The following is a 19,844-nucleotide window of genomic DNA, read 5'->3' on the forward strand; positions in this document are numbered from 1 at the left end:
TAATACATTAAGATTTGTTCAGGGGATGTATTATTCAGGGAAACCAAGCTTTCTGAATAATTGTTGAATCTGAACATGTCTTAATTGATTGAATCAGAATAGTAAAACAAATGGTGACTTCTTGGTGAAAAATCATGGCACCAGCTTTGTGGTTAGAACGTTTCTTAGATGGTGCATGAAAACAGTTAGTTCATTTACAAAAAACAGTAGGTCCACTCTCAGAAAGTAGTTCAAAGAGCTCAATTAATTTTACTTTTAAAAAAAAATTACTTTTATCTGCATCAGGGGATCATACAAAACGTTTAAAGCTCATTTTCTGCAATTCTACAATTTTGTCACGTTTTCTGTGTTATATGATACCAGAGGTCGAAGCCCGACCGAGTTCTGAGCAGTTGAGTATGAGGTCTACACGGAGTGTAAAAAACATTAGGAACACCTTCCTAATGTTGAGTTGTACCCCTTTTTGCCATCAGAACAGCCTCAATTCGTCGGGGTTAGAACTCTACAAGGTGGCGAAAGCGTTCCACAGGGATGCTGGCCCATGTTGACTCTAATGCTTCCCACAGTTGTGTCAAGTTGGCTGGATGTCCTTTGGGTGGTAGACCATTCTTGATACACAAGGAAAACTGTTGAGTGTGAAAAACCCACCAGTGTTACAGTTCTTGACACACTCAAACCGGTGCACCTGGCACCTACTACCAAAACCCGTTTAAAGGCACTTAAATCTTTTGTCTTGACCATTCACACTCTGAATGGCACACATACACAATCCATGTCTCAGTTGTCTCAAGACTTAAAAATCATTATTTAACCTGTCCCTTCCCCTTCATCTACACTGATTTGAAGTGGATTTAACAAGTGACATCAATAAGGGATCATAGCTTTCACCTGGATTCACCTGGTCAGTCTGTCAATGAAAGAGCAGGTGTTCCTAATGTTTCGTACACTCAGTGTATGGCTTTGCTGCTACCAATAGATTATTTATGAATAACAATGTCCTATTCCGGACCTTGAGTAAATTACATTACTAAGCTGCTCCCGAATGTACTACGTCAGGACATTTAAATCGATTCTATCGTAGTCCATGTGGGTTTTAATGGCATTATGAAGGGCAGCTCTGAACAGTTGAAACTTGCATTTTAAAGAGCTGTTTGACTTTCTGCTGGACACTAACAAAAGAACCATCATATCTGGCCCTGTGCCCTCTCCGAATCGTGGCAGTGAACGCTTTAGCAGGTTTCATTCTCTTCACAATTTACTACGGGATTATTGTAGCTCAATGGGTGTAACTTTTGTTGACAATTTCAATATCTTTTGGAAACAAAACACGTTTTATAAGGAGTATGGGATCCACCCAAATAATTTGGGTTCCTGGATCCTTTCACAGCATTATAAGGCTGCGTTGAGACAATGACTTATCAATGACCCAAGCCCAGCTCATCTAATCCCTACCATTGTGACACAGAGTTGTCATAATGCTTCAGAAAATGTACATTACACCAGGGGCATTGGTAGACACAATGTAAGTTACCTAATGTATATCCATCTAACTGCCCTGAATGCCTCTGCTGACCCTACAACTATTGTATGCAGTAATCATGTGCCTATGAACCAGATTTATACTGTTAGCACTGAGACGGTGTGCCTTAGGAAGTCGACTGTGTGCAGCTCACCCTGCACTAATATAAATAACATGAGCATATCTGCTTCTTCTAAGCTTCCCAGTAAAGCAATGAAAACAAGTAAGCATACCAGAAGAAAAGTGCTCAAAAATAGCCCACGTTAACATATGTAGCTTAAGAAACAAGTTTCATGAAATCAATAATTTGCTAGTAACAGATGACAATCATATTCTGACTATCTCTGAAACTCACTTAGATAATAGCTTTGATGATACAGTGGTAGCAATACAAGGTTATAACATTTACAGAAAATATAGAAATGCCAATGGTGGAGGTGTTGCTGTTTATTTACAGAACCATATTCCTGTAAAGATTAAAGAGGATCTCATGTTAAATACTGTTGAAGTAATATGGCAACAGGTTCATCTGCTTCACCTAAAGCTCATTCTGGTGGGAAGCTGCTATAGACCACCAAGTGTAAACCGTCAGTAGCTGGATAACATGTGTGAAATGCTTGATAATGTAATGTGATATCAACAGGTGTATATTTTCTAGGTGATTTTAAATATTGACTGGCTTTCATCAAGCTGCCCATTCAAGAAAAAGCTTCAAACTGTAACAAGTGCCTGCAACCTGGTTCAAGTTATCAGTCAACCTACCAGGATAGTTACAAAGAGCACAGGAATGAAATCATCAACATGCATTAATCACATCTTTACTAATGCTGCAGAAATTAGTTTGAAAGCAGTATCCAGATCCATCGGATGTAGTGATCACAATATAATAACCATATCACAATATAGTAAGCAGCCTGTTATCAGCCTGTTATTTGGTAAACTTTTGGAAATAATTGTTTGACCAGATACAATGCTACTTTACAGTGAACAAATTGACAACAAACTTTCAGCATGGTTATAGGGAAGGACACTCAACAAGCACAGCACTTACACAAATGACTGATGATTGGCTGAGAGAAACTGATGATAAAAAGATGTGGGGGCTGTTTTGTTAGACTTCAGTGCGGCTTTTGACATTACCGATCATAGTCTAATGCTGGAAAAACTTGTGTTATGCCTTTGCACCCCTGCGATATAATAAAGAGTTACCTGTCTAACAGAACACAGAGGGTGTTCTTTAATGGAAGCCCCTACAACATAATCCAGGTAGAATCTGGAATTATCCAGGGCAGCTGTGTTGGCCCCTTACTTTTTTCAATATTTACTAATGACAGTAAAGCCAGTGTGTATATGTACAGTTGAAGTCGGAAGTTTACATACACCTTAGCCAAATACATTTGAACTCAGTTTTTCCCAATTCCTGACATTTAATCCTAGTAAAAACTCCCTGTTTTAGGTCAGTTAGGATCACCATGTCACGGCTGTCGTAAGAACGCGACCAAGGCGCAGCGTGAATTGAGTTCCACATCTTTAATTACAAAGTGAAACTAGAAACAAAATAACAAAACGTACAAAGACCGTGACGACGTAGTGCTCAAACACACGAACACAAACAATAGCCCACAAAGGCAGGTGGGGAAAAAGCCTACCTAAATATGATCCCCAATCAGAGGCAACGATTACCAGCTGCCTCTAATTGGGAACCACACAAACCACCAACCTAGAAATCTATAAACTAGATAACTCCCCCAGTCACGCTCTGACCTAAACACCATAGAGAACCAAGGGCTCTCTTTGGTCAGGGTGTGACAGTACCCCCCCAAAGATGCGGACTCCGGCCGCAAAACCTGAAACCAAATGGGGAGGGTAGGGGGGGGGTGACTAGTGGCGGTGGTGGACTGGACGCCTTGCCTGGAAGCTCCAGACCGTTGACCATCGCTGTAGGTTCCAGACCGTTGACCATCGCTGTAGGTTCCGGACTGTGGACCGTCACTGGAGGTTCCGGACCGTGGACCGTCGCTGGTGGTTCTGGACCGTGGACCGTCGCTGGAGGTACCGGACCGTGGACCGTCACTGAAGGTTCCGGACCGTTGACTATCGCTGGAGGTTCCGGACCGTCTCCGGGAGGTTCCGGACCGGGAACCGTCGCCGGAAGCTCTGGACTGTGAACCGTGCCTGGACATCGGTGCAGAGGAAGACTTCCGCCCTGGAACAGGACTGGACACCTTGCCTGGAAGCTCTGGACCGTGGACCGTCGCCGGGAGGTTCCGGACCGTGGACCGTCGCCAGGAGATTCCGGACCGTGGACCGTCGCCCGGAGGTTCCGGACCGTTGACTGTCACTGGAGGTTCCGGACCGTCGCCAGGAGGTTCTGGACCGTTGCCGGAAGCTCCGGACCGGGAACCATTGCCGGAAGCTCTGGACTTTGAATGCGCACTGGAAGCCTAGTGCGTGGAGCCGGTACAGGTGGTACCGGACTGGTTACACGCACTTCAGGGCAAGTGCGAGGAGCAGGCACAGGACGTACCGGACTGAGGAGGCGCACTAGAAGCCTAGTGCGTGGAGCCGGCACAGGTGGCAACGGACTGGTGACATGCACTTCAGGGCGAGTGCAGTAAGCTCACACAGGACGTACCGGACTGGGAAGGCGCACTTGAGGCCAGATGCGTGAAACCGGTGCAGATGGCACCGGACTGGTGTCACGCTCTTCAGCACGCCTGTACGGCAGCATTCTCATCGCTACCACCTCTCTCCGGAATCTTTCATCAAATTCCTCCTCCGACTCCCAAACAGGCTCTGGCACTCTCCGCTGCTCGACCGCCAGCTCCACGTTCCCCCAAAAAAAAAACATCTTGGGGTTTCAGTGGCCATGGCCCCCGTTGTCGTCGCTGTCCTTCCATGCTCCTTGGCGACTTTCGCCAAGGAAGGGTCTCATGTCCTCTCATGTCCTCCCAAGTCCAAAACTTCCTTACCTCATTTTCACGCTGCTTGGTCCTTTGTTGGTGGGATATTCTGTCACGGGTGTCGTAAGAACGGGATCAAGGCGCAGCATGAATTGAGTTCCACATCTTTAATTACACCATAGAGAACCGAGGGCTCTCTATGGTCAGGGCGTGACACGCCACTTTATTTTTAGAATGTGAAAGGTCAGAAAAATAGTAGAGAGAATTATTTATTTCAGCTTTTATTTCTTTCATCACATTCCCAGTGGTTCAGAAGTTTACATACACTCAATTAGTATTTGGTAGCATTGCCTTTAGATTGTTTAACTTGGGTCAAACGTTTTGGGTAGCCTTCCACAAGCTTCCCACAATAAGTTGGGTGAATTTTGGCCCATTCCTCCTGACAGAGCTGGGTCAGGTTTGTAGGCCTCCTTGCTCGCACACGCTTTTTCAGTTCTTCCCACAAACTTTCTTTAGGATGGAGGTGGGGCTTTGTGATGGCCACTCCAATCAATACCTTGACTTTGTTGTCCTTAAGCCATTTTGCCACAACTTTGGAAGTATACTTGGGGTCATTGTCCATTTGGAAGACCCATTTGCGACCAAGCTTTAACTTCCTTACTGATGTCTTGAGATGTTGCTTCAATATATCCACATAAAGTTCCTGCCTCAGGATGCCATATATTTTGTGAAGTGCACCAGTTCCTCCTGCAGCATAGCACCCTCACAACATGATGCTGCCACCCCCGTGCTTCACAGTTGGGATGGTGTTCTTCGGCTTGCAAGCCTCCCCATTTTTCCTCCAAACAAAACGTTGGTCATTATTGCCAAACAGTTCTATTTTGTTTTCACCAGACCAAAGGACATTTCTCCAAAAAGTATGATCTTTGTTCCCATGTGCAGTTGCAAACCGTAGTCTGGCTTTTTTATTATAGTTTTGGAGCAGTGGCCTCTTCCTTGCTGATCAGCCTTTCAGGTTAGCCATGACATCATTTTCTGGAATTTTCCAAGCTGTTTAAAGGCATAGTCAACTTAGTGTATGCAAACGTCTGACCCACTGGTATTGTGATACATTGAATTATAAGTGAATAATCTGTCAGTAAACAATTGTTGGAAAAATGACTTGTGTCATGAACAAAGTAGATGTCCTAACCAACTAGCCAAAACTATAGTTTGTTAACAAGAAATGTGTGGAGTGGTTGAAAAACAAGTTTCAATGACTCCAACCTAAGTGTATGTAAACTTCCCACTTCAACTGTATGTGGATGACTCAACACTGTACATGTAAGCTACTACAGCGACGGAAATGACTGGAACACTTAACAAAGAGCTGCAGTTAGTTTCAGAGTGGAATAAGTTTGTCCTAAATATTTTTTAAACTAAAAGCATTGTATTTGGGACAAATTATTCACTTAACCCTTTACTAAATCTTATAATAACTAATGTGGAAATTAAACAAGCTGAGGTGACTAAACTGCTTGGATTAACCCTGGATTGTAAACTGTTATTGTCAAAACATATTGATACAACCGTAGCTAAGATGAGAAGTCAGTCCATAATAAAGCGTTGCTCTACCTTCTTAACAGCACTAAGGCAGGCCCTACAGGGTCTAGTTTTGTTGCACCTGGACTACTGTTCAGTCATGTGGTCAGGTGCCACAAAAAGGAAAATTGCAATTGGCTCAGAACAGGGCAGCACGGCTGGCCCTTGGATGTACACAGAAAGGTGATATTAATAATATGCATGTCAATCTCTCCTGGCTCAAAGTGGAGGAGAGATTGACTTCATCACTACTTGTATTAATTAGAGGTATTGACCTGTTGAATGCACTGAGCTGTCTGTTTTGAACTACTGGCGCACAGCTAGGAAACCCATGCACACCCCACAAAAGGTCTCTTCACAGTCCCCAAGGCCATGACTACATGGAACATCAAGTAACTGATGCAAGCAGTAAAATTTGATCAAAAACAGATAAAAATACACCTTATGGAACAGAGGGGACTATGAAGCAACACAAACATAGGCACAGACACACGCATACACACATGCGATAACAGACGTACTATACACACACACGTACACATGGATTTTGTACTGTAGATCGTGTGCCTTCGGAAAGTATTCAGACCCCTTGACTTTTTCCACATTTTGTTACCTCACAGCCTTATTGTAAAATCGATTAAATTAACCAATTCTTCAGCAATTTACACACAATACCCCATAACGACAAAGCGAAAACAGGTTTTTAGAATAAAAAAACAGAAACAGCTTATTTACATAAGAATTTATACCCTTTGCTATAAAACTTGAAATTGAGCTCAGGTGCATCCTGTTTCCGTTGATCATCCTTGAGATGTTTCTACAACTTGATTGGAGTCCACCTGTGGTAAATTCAATTGATTGGACTTGATTTGGAAATGCACACACCTGTCTATATAAGGTCCCACAGTTGACAGTGCATGTCAGAGCAAAAACCAAACCATGAGGTTGTAGGAATTGTCCGTAGAGCTCAGAGACAAGGCAGAGATCTGGGGAAGGGTACCAAAAAATGTCTGCAGCATTGAAGGTCCCCAAGAACACAGTGGCCGCCATCATTCTTAAATGAAAGAAGTTTGGAACTACCAAGACTCTTCCTAGAGCTGGCTGCTCGGCCAAACTGAGCAATCGGGGGAGAAGGGCCTTGGTCAGGGAGGTGACCAAGAACCTGATGGTCAGTCTGACAGACCTCTAGAGTTTCTCTGTGTAGATGGGAGAACCTTTCAGAAGGGCAACCGTCTCTGCAGCACTCCTCCAGTCAGGCCTTTATGCTAGACTGGCCAGACAGAAGCCACTCCACAGTATAAGGCACATGACAGCCCGCTTGGAGTTTGCCAAAAGTCACCTAAAGACTCTCAGACCATGAGAAACAAGATTCTCTGGTCTGATGAAACCAAGATTGAACTCTTTGGCCTGAATGCCAAGCGTCACTTCTTGAGGAAATCTGGCACCATCCCTATGGTGAAGCATGGTGGTGGCAGCATCATGCTGTGGGGATGTTTTCAGGGGCAGGGAGTGGGAGACACTAGTCAGGATCTAGGTGTAAGATGAACAGAACAAAGTACAGAGAAATCCTTGATGAAAACCTGTTCCAGAGAGCTCAGGACCTCAAACTGGGACGAAGGATCTTCTTCCAACAGGACAACGACCCTAAGCACACAGCCAAGACAACGCAGGAGTTGCTTCAGGACAAGTCTCTGAATGTCCTTGAGTGGCCCAGCCAGAGCCCGGACTTGAACCTTATCGAACATCTCTGGAGAGACCTGAAAATAGCAGTGCAGTGACGCTCCCCATCCACCTGACAGAGCTTGAGAGGATCTGCAGAGAAGAATGGGAGAAACTCCCCAAATACAGGTGTGCCAAGCTTATAGCGTCATACCCAAGAAGGCTGTAATCTCTGCCAAAGGTGCTTAACTAAGTACTGAGTAAAGGTTCTGAATACTTATGTTAATGTTTTTTAAACATTTTTTATAAAATCCTGTTTTTGCTTTGTCATTATGAGGTATTGTGTGTAGATTGATTATTAAAAAAAAAACAATTTAAGCAATTTTAGAGTAAGCCTGTAACCTAACATAATGTGGAAAAAGTCAAGGGGTCTGAATGCTTTCCGAAGGCACTGAATGTGGTAATGGTGGAGTAGGGGCCTGAAGGCACACAGTGTGTAGTGAAATCTGTGAATGTATTGTAAGGTTTTTAAAATTGAATGAATGGCCTTAATTTTGCTGGATCTCAGGAAGTGTAGCTGCTGCCTTTAATAAATACAAATAATCACCTTTTGGATGTAGATTTTCTGTCACCTAATAATGGTTCATTTCAAGGTCAACAACTATATTCATGTCACTCATAATTTTCAAGATGACAAATACATTTATTGCGTGCTTTTGTAGGCTGCTTGTATATTTAATGTAAGGTCCATTAGTTTCAAATACATGTCATTCATGTGTATTTTATGCCTAAGCAAAGTATCCAATTCCATTTAGTTAAGCTGAATGACACCCATCATGATAAGATAAGATATCCTTATCTTATCTCGACAAGGAATATGTGAATGTACGCCAGAACTCACTCAGTCCATTGTCATGATGTTGGCCTGGGGGTAGGTTTATGACAGTCATAAATACCTCTTTCCCCCCTTTTCCTCTCTCTACCCTACTGATGTTACATTTGCAAACCCCTTGGTTAACATAGAGATTCTGGGAACATCAGAAGGTGTGGGGAAATGAACTATATTCTGGTAATCCGACCAATTGAACATATACGGTGGTACTTAATGAATATGATGTCAGTTCGGTTGTCATCTGAGACATTCTCATCAATGATAAGATGACATAAACTCTACAGTGGAAAGTCTACACATCAGAGTTATCGGAATCACATGGAATTGTTGTTCAATTTAAATGTTTGAATATGAAATTATTCGTGGTGGGATGAAATGTGATTTTAGCTTCTAAAATGTGAGAATTGGGTTTTCATAAGGTTAGGGCTCTGCTCAATCAGTGGCCCGCCCCTGTGAAGAGTCATGGGTTATAAAACTTTTCAGACACACCCTTCTCGCTCCACTATATAAAGCCTTGACGACAATGTAACCTCCTGTTCCAAGGATGTGAGGACGATGGTCCGATGTCAGAATGGTTCAGATAATAACTACAGAACGAAGCCAACATCAGCGTGAGCTTTGGTTGCGAATGGTATGAACTTTGAACTCTTATTCACTACAGAAGTGATACCTCCTAGCCATTGAGTTAGCAACAGCAGCTGCAAATGAGGGTTAGGAAGGAACAGACAGAGTATCCGGTCTATCACACAATGACGTTACTACAACGTATCCATTTGACCACCAGAGACATTCTTCAAAGCACAAAGGACTCGGTTTGGCAACACGGCCTTCCATCTACCACCAACCTACTGAAGCGCAGCTCAGAGTAAATATTTATTGCATTTTCCTTTTCCAAATCGGCGGTAATTTAGAATGCATAAGATGCTGTATTTACGATAGCACAGCTTCTTCCTTTGTTACTCAGTCTTCCCGCTCTTTCACTCAAACCCAGACCCTTTTCTTTTGTGTAACCAGCTGTGTGATTAGTTAGGTATTTAGTAAATAAATAATTAAACCCAATTTTGTATTGCTGATTCAACTTGTTAGCCAGGGTTCGTGAAAATAACCAAGAATTTACAACTTTCAGATGAGACTGAATTAAGGTGACAATTAATATTGTCTGCTATTGATGTAAAATATTACTAGGTCTTTAAGAGTTTATTCGGAAGATAACAGCTCTATAAATAGTATTTTGTGGTGCCCCGACTCTCTAGTTAATTACATTTACATGATTAGCTCAATCAGGTAATATTAATTACGGAGAAATTATTTTATAGAATAGCATGTCATATCACTTAATCCGGCATAGCCAAAGACTCAACACCATGCATGCGTGGCATGAAATTCATTCTGAGGTAGATTTGTGATTTTCAGACTGGTCAGCTCCTCTCCACTCACATGATTTCTGCTGCTTCGGGGCTTCCAAAGGTGTCTCCTTTTGGGAACATTGTTTACACAGTCCATCTTAGTAAGTCATTATGACCTTTTGTCAGATGGGACATGGGATGTAAATTAAACCTAGAGTATATTGTGGCAATATCGTGAACATTAATTCCATCAAATATTTATCAAAAATGTACTTAGTTTTGCCAACATTGATGTGGATTCTGCACTTGAAAAGTGTATTTTTGTATTTCATCAGGCTTTAGGAAGCCAGTCCTCAGTCTTGCGGAAACAGAGCCATTCTAAGACTACCTTCCAGTTATATTTGGACCTATGGTAGGACTCTGCTTTGATTCAGTGAGTTGAGGGACAGGACTGCGTTGGCTGATGGAAAAGACAGGACTAAATGCATTTCCGCCACACAGCGTTTCCATGGGAACACAGAGAGAACAGAAATATCCCAGCTTGATTAATGACAGTCAGTGCTTCAGATGACGACTGTGATGACATCACAGACACCAGCATTACAGATGCCTGCTAGAGGCAGTGTGGCTAAACATCACATTTTTAGCAGTGTTAAAAGACTATTCTCTTTTTTTCTAAGATCTGAGGGAATCAGCAGGGCTTTAAGTACAAAGTGACATACGCTGCAGCCCATCTATTTATTATGTAGAAGGACACTGTTTATGAACAGTGAGTGTCATCCCATTATCCAATCGCCTGACCTACATAACAGAGAGGAACTAATCTCTACGTAGGCGGATAGTGAATAATGCAGTAAAATGTGGAAGATCTTTATGAATCATATATGCCTGCGACTTGTTGACCGCTGGCATAGGAACTGTTCTTCCAGTGTGATACAGCATCATCATCCTGGAATCAGTTCACTCTGTGCAATAAGGGTACCTTTTTGACAAGCATGAGGGAACTTTGTTTTACTCAGATAACCTTATTTCAATCAAAACTATGTTACATTTATTTGAATAATTCTGATTCAAAATTACAGTGCGTAGGCCTTTCCTACAGTCAAATGACCAAATCGCCCTCTAGTGGCCTTATGTGTGGAATGTTATGAGTATTTTTAATACTTTAATAATTAATAAACATTATCCAGGCTGGCTAATCTCCATTTGACCAAGAAGGAGAGTGATGGAGTGCTGCATCAGATGACCTGGCCTCCACAATCACCTGACCTCAACCCAATTGAGATGGTTTGGGATGAGTTGGACCGCAGAGTGAAGGAAAAGCAGCCAACAAGCGCTCAGCATATGTGGGAACCCCTTCAACACTGTTGGAAAAGCATTCCTCTTGAATCTGGATGAGAGAATGCCAAGAGTGTGCAAAGCTGTCATCAAGGCAAAGGGTGGCTAATTTCAAGAATATAAAATATAAAATATATTTTGATTTGTTTAACATTTCTTTTGGTTACTACATGATTCCATATGTGTTATTTCATAGTTTTGATGTCTTCAGTATTATTCTACAATGTAGAAAATAGTACAAATAAAGAAAAACCCTGGAATGAGTAGGTGTGTCCAAACGTTTTACTGATACTGTACATAAAGTTTACATACCAAATTTCATGGCCCCTTTTTCATCGGTTCAGTACTTATAGCCCAGGTGCCATCCAGTACTTATAGCTATGGTGCCATCTAGTGGTATAGCGTGGCCGACTTTGAATGCATCAACTAATCTATATCGATCTGATTTATGGTTCACGAGAAGAGATTTTTCCCATATTTTCGCATTAGCATATGTGCTAACATATGCTAATATAGGTACAGTGTGTCCATATTTGAATGCAGCAAAAATGATACATACAGTTGCAGAAGAAATAGACAAATCCAAGATACAGCCCAGTCTGTAGCTCAAACACGCAATGTTTCGAAGGGGTTAGAAGTCCAAAACACGCCGACGTTACGGTGGGACTCATTGGGTTAAAGACTGATGTAATGAGTCTAATTACAAAATCTGGAGTGAATCTGAGGTTCATGAGGGTTGATTGCTGGTGATTTTGAGCATCAGTGTTACAAATGCAAAGAATGAGTTGTTATTAGTTTCCTTGTTGTTTGAGATATCAATACCAAATACATTGTGGTTCATTTTACGAATGTCCATGATAGCGATTACACGTTTCAAGTTGATAGGCCACTGTGGAGTAGATTTACAGGGGTTTAAATGGACAAGTAAAATCTTTTTTTGTTGTTGTTGTCAATAATTCAGCCATCTTTTGACCAAAGTTAAGATGTGTACCATGGGCCAACATTCCACATTTGGTGTCATTTGGTCCAATGGTTCATTTGAAGAATAATATTTTAGCATATTAGCGTATGTGTTAATATGCATCTACTGTTATAGTGTGGCCACCTTTGAATCCATCAATGTTATTTTCTCAAACTCTTTAGGGACTATTCATTTGGAATTAATCTGAATTTGAGAATATATATTTTTTTCATTAACGTTACATGGTTAAAAAAAGTGAATTGTTAATAGTTTCCGTATTTTTAAAGATATCAATGCCAAACGTAACATGGTTCATCATGGTAACGTCTTGTATCAAGTTGATAGGCCATTGTGGAGTGGGTTTATTTAATTTTTCTCAATCTTAATTAAGCAATGTACCATGGGTTTACATCCCGTGTTATTTTGACTTTTTAAAATGTTTTTCAAAGGTTTGTCAAGACGGAGGGAAGTCTATCCTGATGGACTTTATAGGTCCTTGAGACCAATTTGTTCAGCATGATGAAAGACACCTACATCCAACGTTTCAAGCCTCTAGGTCAAACGGGGCGACGGATATGAGGGTTTAAGTGAGACTGCTTATAACAGTGCCACCTATAAGCCAATCAGTGCCATTATTTTTGGCCTATAGTTTCTGTGTGCATATTCTTGAGTTATTTGACCATGCTTACTTACAAGCCCTTAACCAACAATGCAGTTTTAAGAAGAAAAAAGAGAGAAATATAACAAATAATTAAGGAGCAACAATAAAATAACAGTAGCGAGGCTACATACAGGGGGTTCCGGTTCAGAGTCAATGTGCAGGGGCACCGGTTAGTCAAGGTAATTGAGGTAATATGTACATGTAGGTAGAGGTAAAGTGACCATGCATGGATAATAAACAGAGAATAGCAGCAGCGTAAAAATGGCAGGTGGGGAAAATGCAAAAGTCTGGGTAGCCATATAAGGAGTAATAGTTTCTAAAGGTTAGGGCAAAATTCCTAATTTCAGGATTTTCTCTTGAACTACACGACCATTCAAAAGTTTGGGGTCACTTAGAAATGTCCTTGTTTTTGAAAGAAATGCAAATAAAAATGTCCATTAAGATAACATCAAATTGATCCAAAATACACGGTAGACATTGTTAATATTGTAAATGACTATTGTAGCTGGAAATGGCAGATTTTTTATGGAATATCTACATAGGCATACAGAGGCCCATTATCAGCAACCATCACTCCTGTGTTCCAATGGCACGTTGTGTTAGCTAATCCAAGTTTATCCTTTTAAAAGGATAATTGATCATTAGAGTCCTCAACAGGCAGCTTTATTAAATAGTACCTGCAAAACATCAGTCTCAACGTCAACAGTGAAGAAGCGACTCCGGGATGCTGGCCTTCTAGGCAGAGTTGTAAAGAAAAAGCCTTATCTCAGACTGGCCAATAAAAATAAAGATTAAGATGGGCAAAAGAACACAGACACTGGACATAGGAACTCTGCCTAGAAGGCCAACATCCCGGAGTCGCCTCTTCACTGTTGACGTTGAGACTGGTGTTTTGTGGGTACTATTTAATGAAGCTACCAGTTGAGGACTTGTGAGGCATCTGTTTCTCAAACTAGATACTGTAATGTACTTGTCCTCTTGCTCAGTTGTGCACCGGGGCCTCCCACTCACTTTCTATTCTGGTTAGAGACAGTTTGCGCTGTTCTGTGCAATTTCTCACATGGAATAGACTTCATTTCTCAGAACAAGAATAGACTGACGAGTTTCAGAAGACAAATGCTGATGCTCCAGATACTCAACTTGTCTAAAGAAGGCCAGTTTTATTGCTTCTTTAATCAGCACAAGAGTTTTCAGCTGTGCTAACATAATTGCAAAAGGATATCAATGAACCTTTTAAAATTATGAACTTGGATTAGCTAACACAATGTGCCATTGGAACACAGGAGTGATGGTTGCTGATAATGGGCCTCTGTACACCTATGTAGATATTCCATAAAAAATCTGCCATTTCCAGCTACCAATAGTCATTTACAACATTAACAATGTCTACACTGTATTTCTGATCAATTTGATGTTATTTTAATGGACAAACATTTTTGCATTTCTTTCAAAAACAAGGACATTTCTAAGTGACCCCAAACTTTTGAATGGTAGTTTTCAACAGGTGTATTAGAGGCAAAGTCAGGTGCAGGAGAGTAGAGTGATGTAAACAGGCGCACTTTTATTTTAGTTCCAGAAACGAGAGCACTACATAAATCAAACGCGTTCAAAACACAGAACATAACAAAAGTAAAGCGCGTAATAAAACACCACAATAACATGAAACAATTACACACAAAACATGATGGGAAACAGAGGGTTAAATACAAGTAGATTGATTGGGGAAATGAAAACCAGGTGTGTATGAAATCCAGACAAGACAAATGGATATATGAAAAATGGAGCGGCGATGGCTAGAAAGCCGGTGACGTCGATCGCCGAACGCCGCCTGAACACGGAGAGGAGCCGACTTCGGCGGAAGTCGTGACAGTAGTGTAGACAAATAGCTTGGGGGTTGGTGTGTCTCTGACTGAAAGACTGTTGAAGGGATATCAGGTATCTAAAACCTGCCAGAATCTCTGCATCTACTTGCATTTTGTCATTACGAGATGAAGCGTTATTACAGTTTTTTTTTTTACAATATTACTACTGCAATTGGCTAAGGTTAATAAAATACAGTGAAATAGAAGAAAACAGGTAATAGGAGAGATTATAGTGTCTACTGCATGGGGGGTGGACAGGTTCCCATGATTCCTTGACACACAGGACATGGCAATGGTTACAGAATAGATCATCTCGGTTACCCAGAAGTACAATTATCTTGTGAAAGTTTGTCATTTACCCTTTTACTTCTGGGGTTAATTCCATTAACAATTGGGATTAGCTTTGTACAAAGGAAGGAGGCGAAGTCTCATCACTCACAAACAAAACTCTCGGCCAAACTCCTCCCTTCCGCTAATTTCACACGTGTTTATCATGGCCAATAAGCACATTTTTGTTTTATGATACAGACAATTTTAACTTTGTGGCTGTGGAATCTAGTGGAAACTGTTCATCATCCACACACAGGCTTGAAAATCACCGCACCAGTTTAAGTACCGCCTTCGTCCAATCCTGATTCGTCCAAATAATCAACAACGAAAACCCAAAACCAGGATCTACTGCTGCTCATATCACATAATTCTACATGAGCCTTGACAGATTCTCACTGTTTCATCTGTCCACGAGAATCTGTCTACGAGAGATTATAGAATAGAGGCATCCCAGGTTTGTTTCTGAGTGTGCGTACTACTTCCATTGAATCTGTGTTTATTTCTGTATCAGGTTGACTATTGCTGCCATTAAAAACCAAGCCTTGTATTATCCAGCTTATACTCTGAGGTATTTCCAAAGGTCTCAAAAGGAAACAGTGACGTTTTGTATCCAGTTCGAGTTCGAAGACAGGTCTTGGAGCTAAAGTCTGTGTGAAAAGAACACATTTCCACCTCTGAGACTTTAGCATCATTCTGGTACAGGAAGCTTATGGCTGTAATTAGTTAAGAAACTGACAAGTTTAAAGTTGAAACGTGTCATGATGTTACATTTCTCAGGTAAACAAAGTAATAAGGTTTTATTGCAGCCAGATAAGTAGTTATGGCTCTTATTGCTTGGGAAGCCTCCTCATTCATATGCTTTCCTTTTCATGAGGAGGTTGTCTAAAGCTGTAGATAGTGGACTAAATGTCACCTAGACTGCAGAAAGAAACGCAAATTTGTAAGTTGTCAATTTAAAATGTCTAGAGGTTTTGTAGGTCTAGGTGATTTGTATGTCTATGGTGGCCTGATATGGTTCCCAATCAGAGGCAGCTGTTTATCGTTGTCTCTGATTGGGGATTATATTTAGGTAGCCATTTCCCTTTGGTGTTTGTGGGATCTTGTTCTATGTTTAGTTGCCTGTCTGCACTATACATATAGCTTCACGTTTCGTGTGTGCTTGTTTGTTTTGTTTTGCTGATTTTCGGTTTTATTAAAAACATGTGGAACTCTGGTCCGATCATTATAACGAACGTGACAAAATCTGTCCCTCATTATTATAATTTTTGAAGATTTATCAGAGTAACAGGTGTCTATGTGTGCGATACACAAAAAAAAAGAAGCAAAGCGTGTTTTTATTGTGTATGTGTACAGTAGCTTGAGTTTGGTATTCAGAAAGCATTCAGTAACATTTTTTTGTAAGTAGATGAGATCCAGTTCAAAACACATTTATTGATATATCAATATTACCAGTGTAGCGGAGATGATCCTGCAAGGCTGCTGGTGTAGGGAAATGTTGTATTTATTTTTTATTTGACCTCTATTTAAGGCAAGTCAGTCAAGAACAAATTCTTATTTTTATATCATCCAACGGGTATTCATGTAACTTACTGAATATTTATTTTGTAATAATACAGAGAGTATGTAGAATCTGAATCTGTGTGTCGCCATGTGTGCACTGTAAATGTGGGTTTGTGTGTTGTTGTTACAGCATATCAGATCTTGTGCTATTTTATTATTTCCCATAACTAGGTTGTGTATATTTTATTACTCTGTCTGCAGGACCTGTCCAATATTCCCTTTTGCTTTACTGTTTCCTGATTGTTCTGCTACTCTGGTAGGTCCTAATTTGATATCAGAAATTAGGAAGATGCAGTACTTCTTACATTGAGATGATGAGTAGCATAAACGCTTTTGTTCAGTTGGGTTGAATTATGTTTCATTCAATTATTAGACTCTGAATAGACTTCTCTGAACAGACAGAAATATTCTGTAAATTGTACTAACATTATTTGTAAAGCGTAGCCTTTGTAGACATGTGACTTAGAGTTCTAGTGAATGAGATCTTATTGGTAGCATCGGGCAACCACAGTACCAGATATTTTCTTAGAATAGGCTGACATTTTTTGGAAATGATTTCTGCTTGTATGTTGGCCTACTGTACTGAATATTTTTCATAATTACACTGTTCAGTATTATTTGTTAGGCTCCAGGCCAGGGCATTAGAAAAGACTGGTCAAATGTCATTCATTATGAACTTTTCAGTATAAAATTCAGTATAAAATTCATTTAATTCTAATTTCAATATTTGTCAACCTGCCATGAATTGCCAACCATACACAGGAGGTTATAGGCTACATGATACAGGTGACAATAAGGCCTCGATCATATACATCATTGGCAACATTATTACTATGTAGTAATTGGGAGCAAACTCATTGACAGCAAACCTCGAACATATCCGAGTTTCTACACGTCGTGCTCTACCCTCTGTTGGTTACAATGTTTCAATTCACCTGGAAGAAACTCAGCACTGAAATGAATTACAAACATTCGAATTCAGAATAATGTGTCCCGAAATGGCGTTCAAGTGTCTATAGCCTATTAATCCAAACTATTTTCTCACTATATACTCTTAGTTGTGTGTTGCACAGCCGGTTGCTAATGATGTCATTAGTTAAGTATTGAGCTACCGACTGACCTACTTTCCCTGTTCACAGCGGCTCAGTCCTGTTTACAAGGGACTGTCAACGAAGGATGTTGAGTGGTAGAGGAAAACAGACCGAGCATAGACCTGAAAATGATTACTCCTGGAATCTATGTTTCCGAATAGGGATGTTACTCAAATTGTAGTTTGAATAATACATAGGCAGCGTCTGTATACACTATGATCTGTTTGCGATGTGCTTGTGGTGAGTCAAGCTTAGGATAGTCGGCTCAGTGATTTACACAGTAGGCTGTTGGAAAAGGAGTACCTTCAAAAGTAAAGTATGGATCTAAAGTCCAGTTTTCAAGGTATGTAAGATTGTAATGTCCTTTGCGTTTTGTGTCACTCTAGTCATGTATTAATTCAAACGTACAGTAAATCAAATCAAATCAGTAGGCTATAGGTTGGCAGTTGCTTCCATTTTGGATGGATATATCTGTTGGCTTTTGCTTTTAAAGCCAAGATGTCAACATACAAATAAACTAGGCTAACTATTATACAATGTTAATTTCTATGCTTTCTATGTCTATTTTCATAGAGAAGTGTTATATGTCCTGTGTGTATTTCACAACGTAGTTAATCATTTTCTTAAGGCACAATTCAGCTCACTGGTATAGATTTACAAGTATAGTGTGTCCTTGCAAGGGAATGAGTTGTCTTTTTTTGAGATAAATCATTTTAAAACCATGTTTACCTTGATTAGAACATAGTGCTTTTGGAACTTTAGGACTTTAGATCTCTTCAATATCCACTGAGTTAGGTAAATCTGCTTTTAGTGTTTTTGCCCCTTAATTGTGGAATAATCTCCAAGGCTCTCAAAAATGTGATGAATTGGTGCCTCTAGGGCAATTCAACAGGCTGATTGAGGACCTATTTTACTGACGAATGTGTTTGTTTTCTATGATTGTGTTTTGCTTTTCATGTATTGATTTGAATATTGATGTGTGTGTTGATGTGTTTATTGATGTGTGTAGTGTGTATTGATGTGGACACAGGGCTCATCTGTGAAAGAGAACTTGGTCTCAGCATGACTACCTGTCAAAATAAAGGTTAAATACAATTATTATAAAAGAATGGGAGTTTCCCTCTCGAGCTTTGTCAGGTTGGATGGGGAGCGTCGCTGCACAGCTATTTTCAAGCCAGGGCTCTGACTGGGTCACTCAAGGGGACATTCAGAGACTTGTCCCGAAGCCACTCCTGCGTTTTCTTGTCTGTGTGCTTAGGGTCGTTGTCCTGTTGAAAGGTGAACCTTCGACCCTGTCTGAGGTCCTGAGCTCTCTGGAGCAGGTTTTCATCAAAGATCTCTCTGTACTTTGCTCCATTCATCTTTCCCTTGATTCTGACTTGTCTCACAGTCCCTATCGTTGAAAAACATCCCCATAGCAAGATGCTGCCGCCACCATGCTTCACTGTAGGGATGGTGCCAGGTTTCCTCCAGATGTGACGCTTGGCATTCAGGCCAAATAATTCAATCTTGGTTTCATCAGACCAGAGAATCTTGTTTCTCATGGTCTGAGAGTCCTTTAGGTTTCTCTTGGCAAACTCCAAATAGGCTGTCATGCGCCTTTTACTTGAGGAGTGGCTTCCGTCTGGCCACTCTACCATAAAGGCCTGATTGGTGGAGTGCTACAGAGACGCCTCTAGCACTGAGATGCAGTGCCTTGGACCGCTGCGCCACTCTGGAGAAAAGGAGAAGATGTAACGGTTCTCTTGGTGTGGTGAAGGAGAGTCTGACCAAAATGCAGCGTGTAGATTGCGATCCATGTTTAATCAAACAAACGTAACACGAATACACACAAAACACTATAAAACAATAAACGTAACGAAAACCGAAACAGCCTATACTTGTGTCAACTAACACAGCGACAGGAACAAAGACACTAAGGACAATCACCCACACCAAACTCAAAGAATATGGCTGCCTAAATATGGTTCCCAATCAGAGACAACGATAAACACCTGCCTCTGATTGAGAACCACTTCAGACAGCCATAGACTTATCTAGAACACCCCACTAGCTACAATCCCCCATATATACACACCACATACAAAAACCCATGCCACACCCTGGCCTGACCAAATAAATAAAGATAAACACAAAACACT

The 19,844-nt window shown here is 40.8% G+C and overlaps 1 protein-coding gene across 3 annotated transcripts in view; it reads left to right on the forward strand.

Annotated features, from left to right (window-relative positions):
• Window positions 1–19,844, forward strand: part of LOC112250263 (neuronal PAS domain-containing protein 2-like) — a 74,800-nt gene that overhangs the window by 14,929 nt on the left and 40,027 nt on the right. Inside the window, exon 1 of one of the 3 annotated variants that reach the window (XM_024420259.2) lies at window positions 17,790–18,046. The exons of the other annotated variants lie outside the window; for them this stretch is intronic. The gene's annotated coding sequence lies outside the window, so the exon portion shown is untranslated. Of the gene's footprint in view, window positions 1–17,789; window positions 18,047–19,844 lie in introns of those variants that run through there. 3 annotated transcript variants of the gene reach the window in all.

The sequence above is a fragment of the Oncorhynchus tshawytscha genome, linkage group LG30 (assembly GCF_018296145.1).
Source record: "Oncorhynchus tshawytscha isolate Ot180627B linkage group LG30, Otsh_v2.0, whole genome shotgun sequence".
Taxonomy (NCBI): domain Eukaryota; kingdom Metazoa; phylum Chordata; class Actinopteri; order Salmoniformes; family Salmonidae; genus Oncorhynchus; species Oncorhynchus tshawytscha.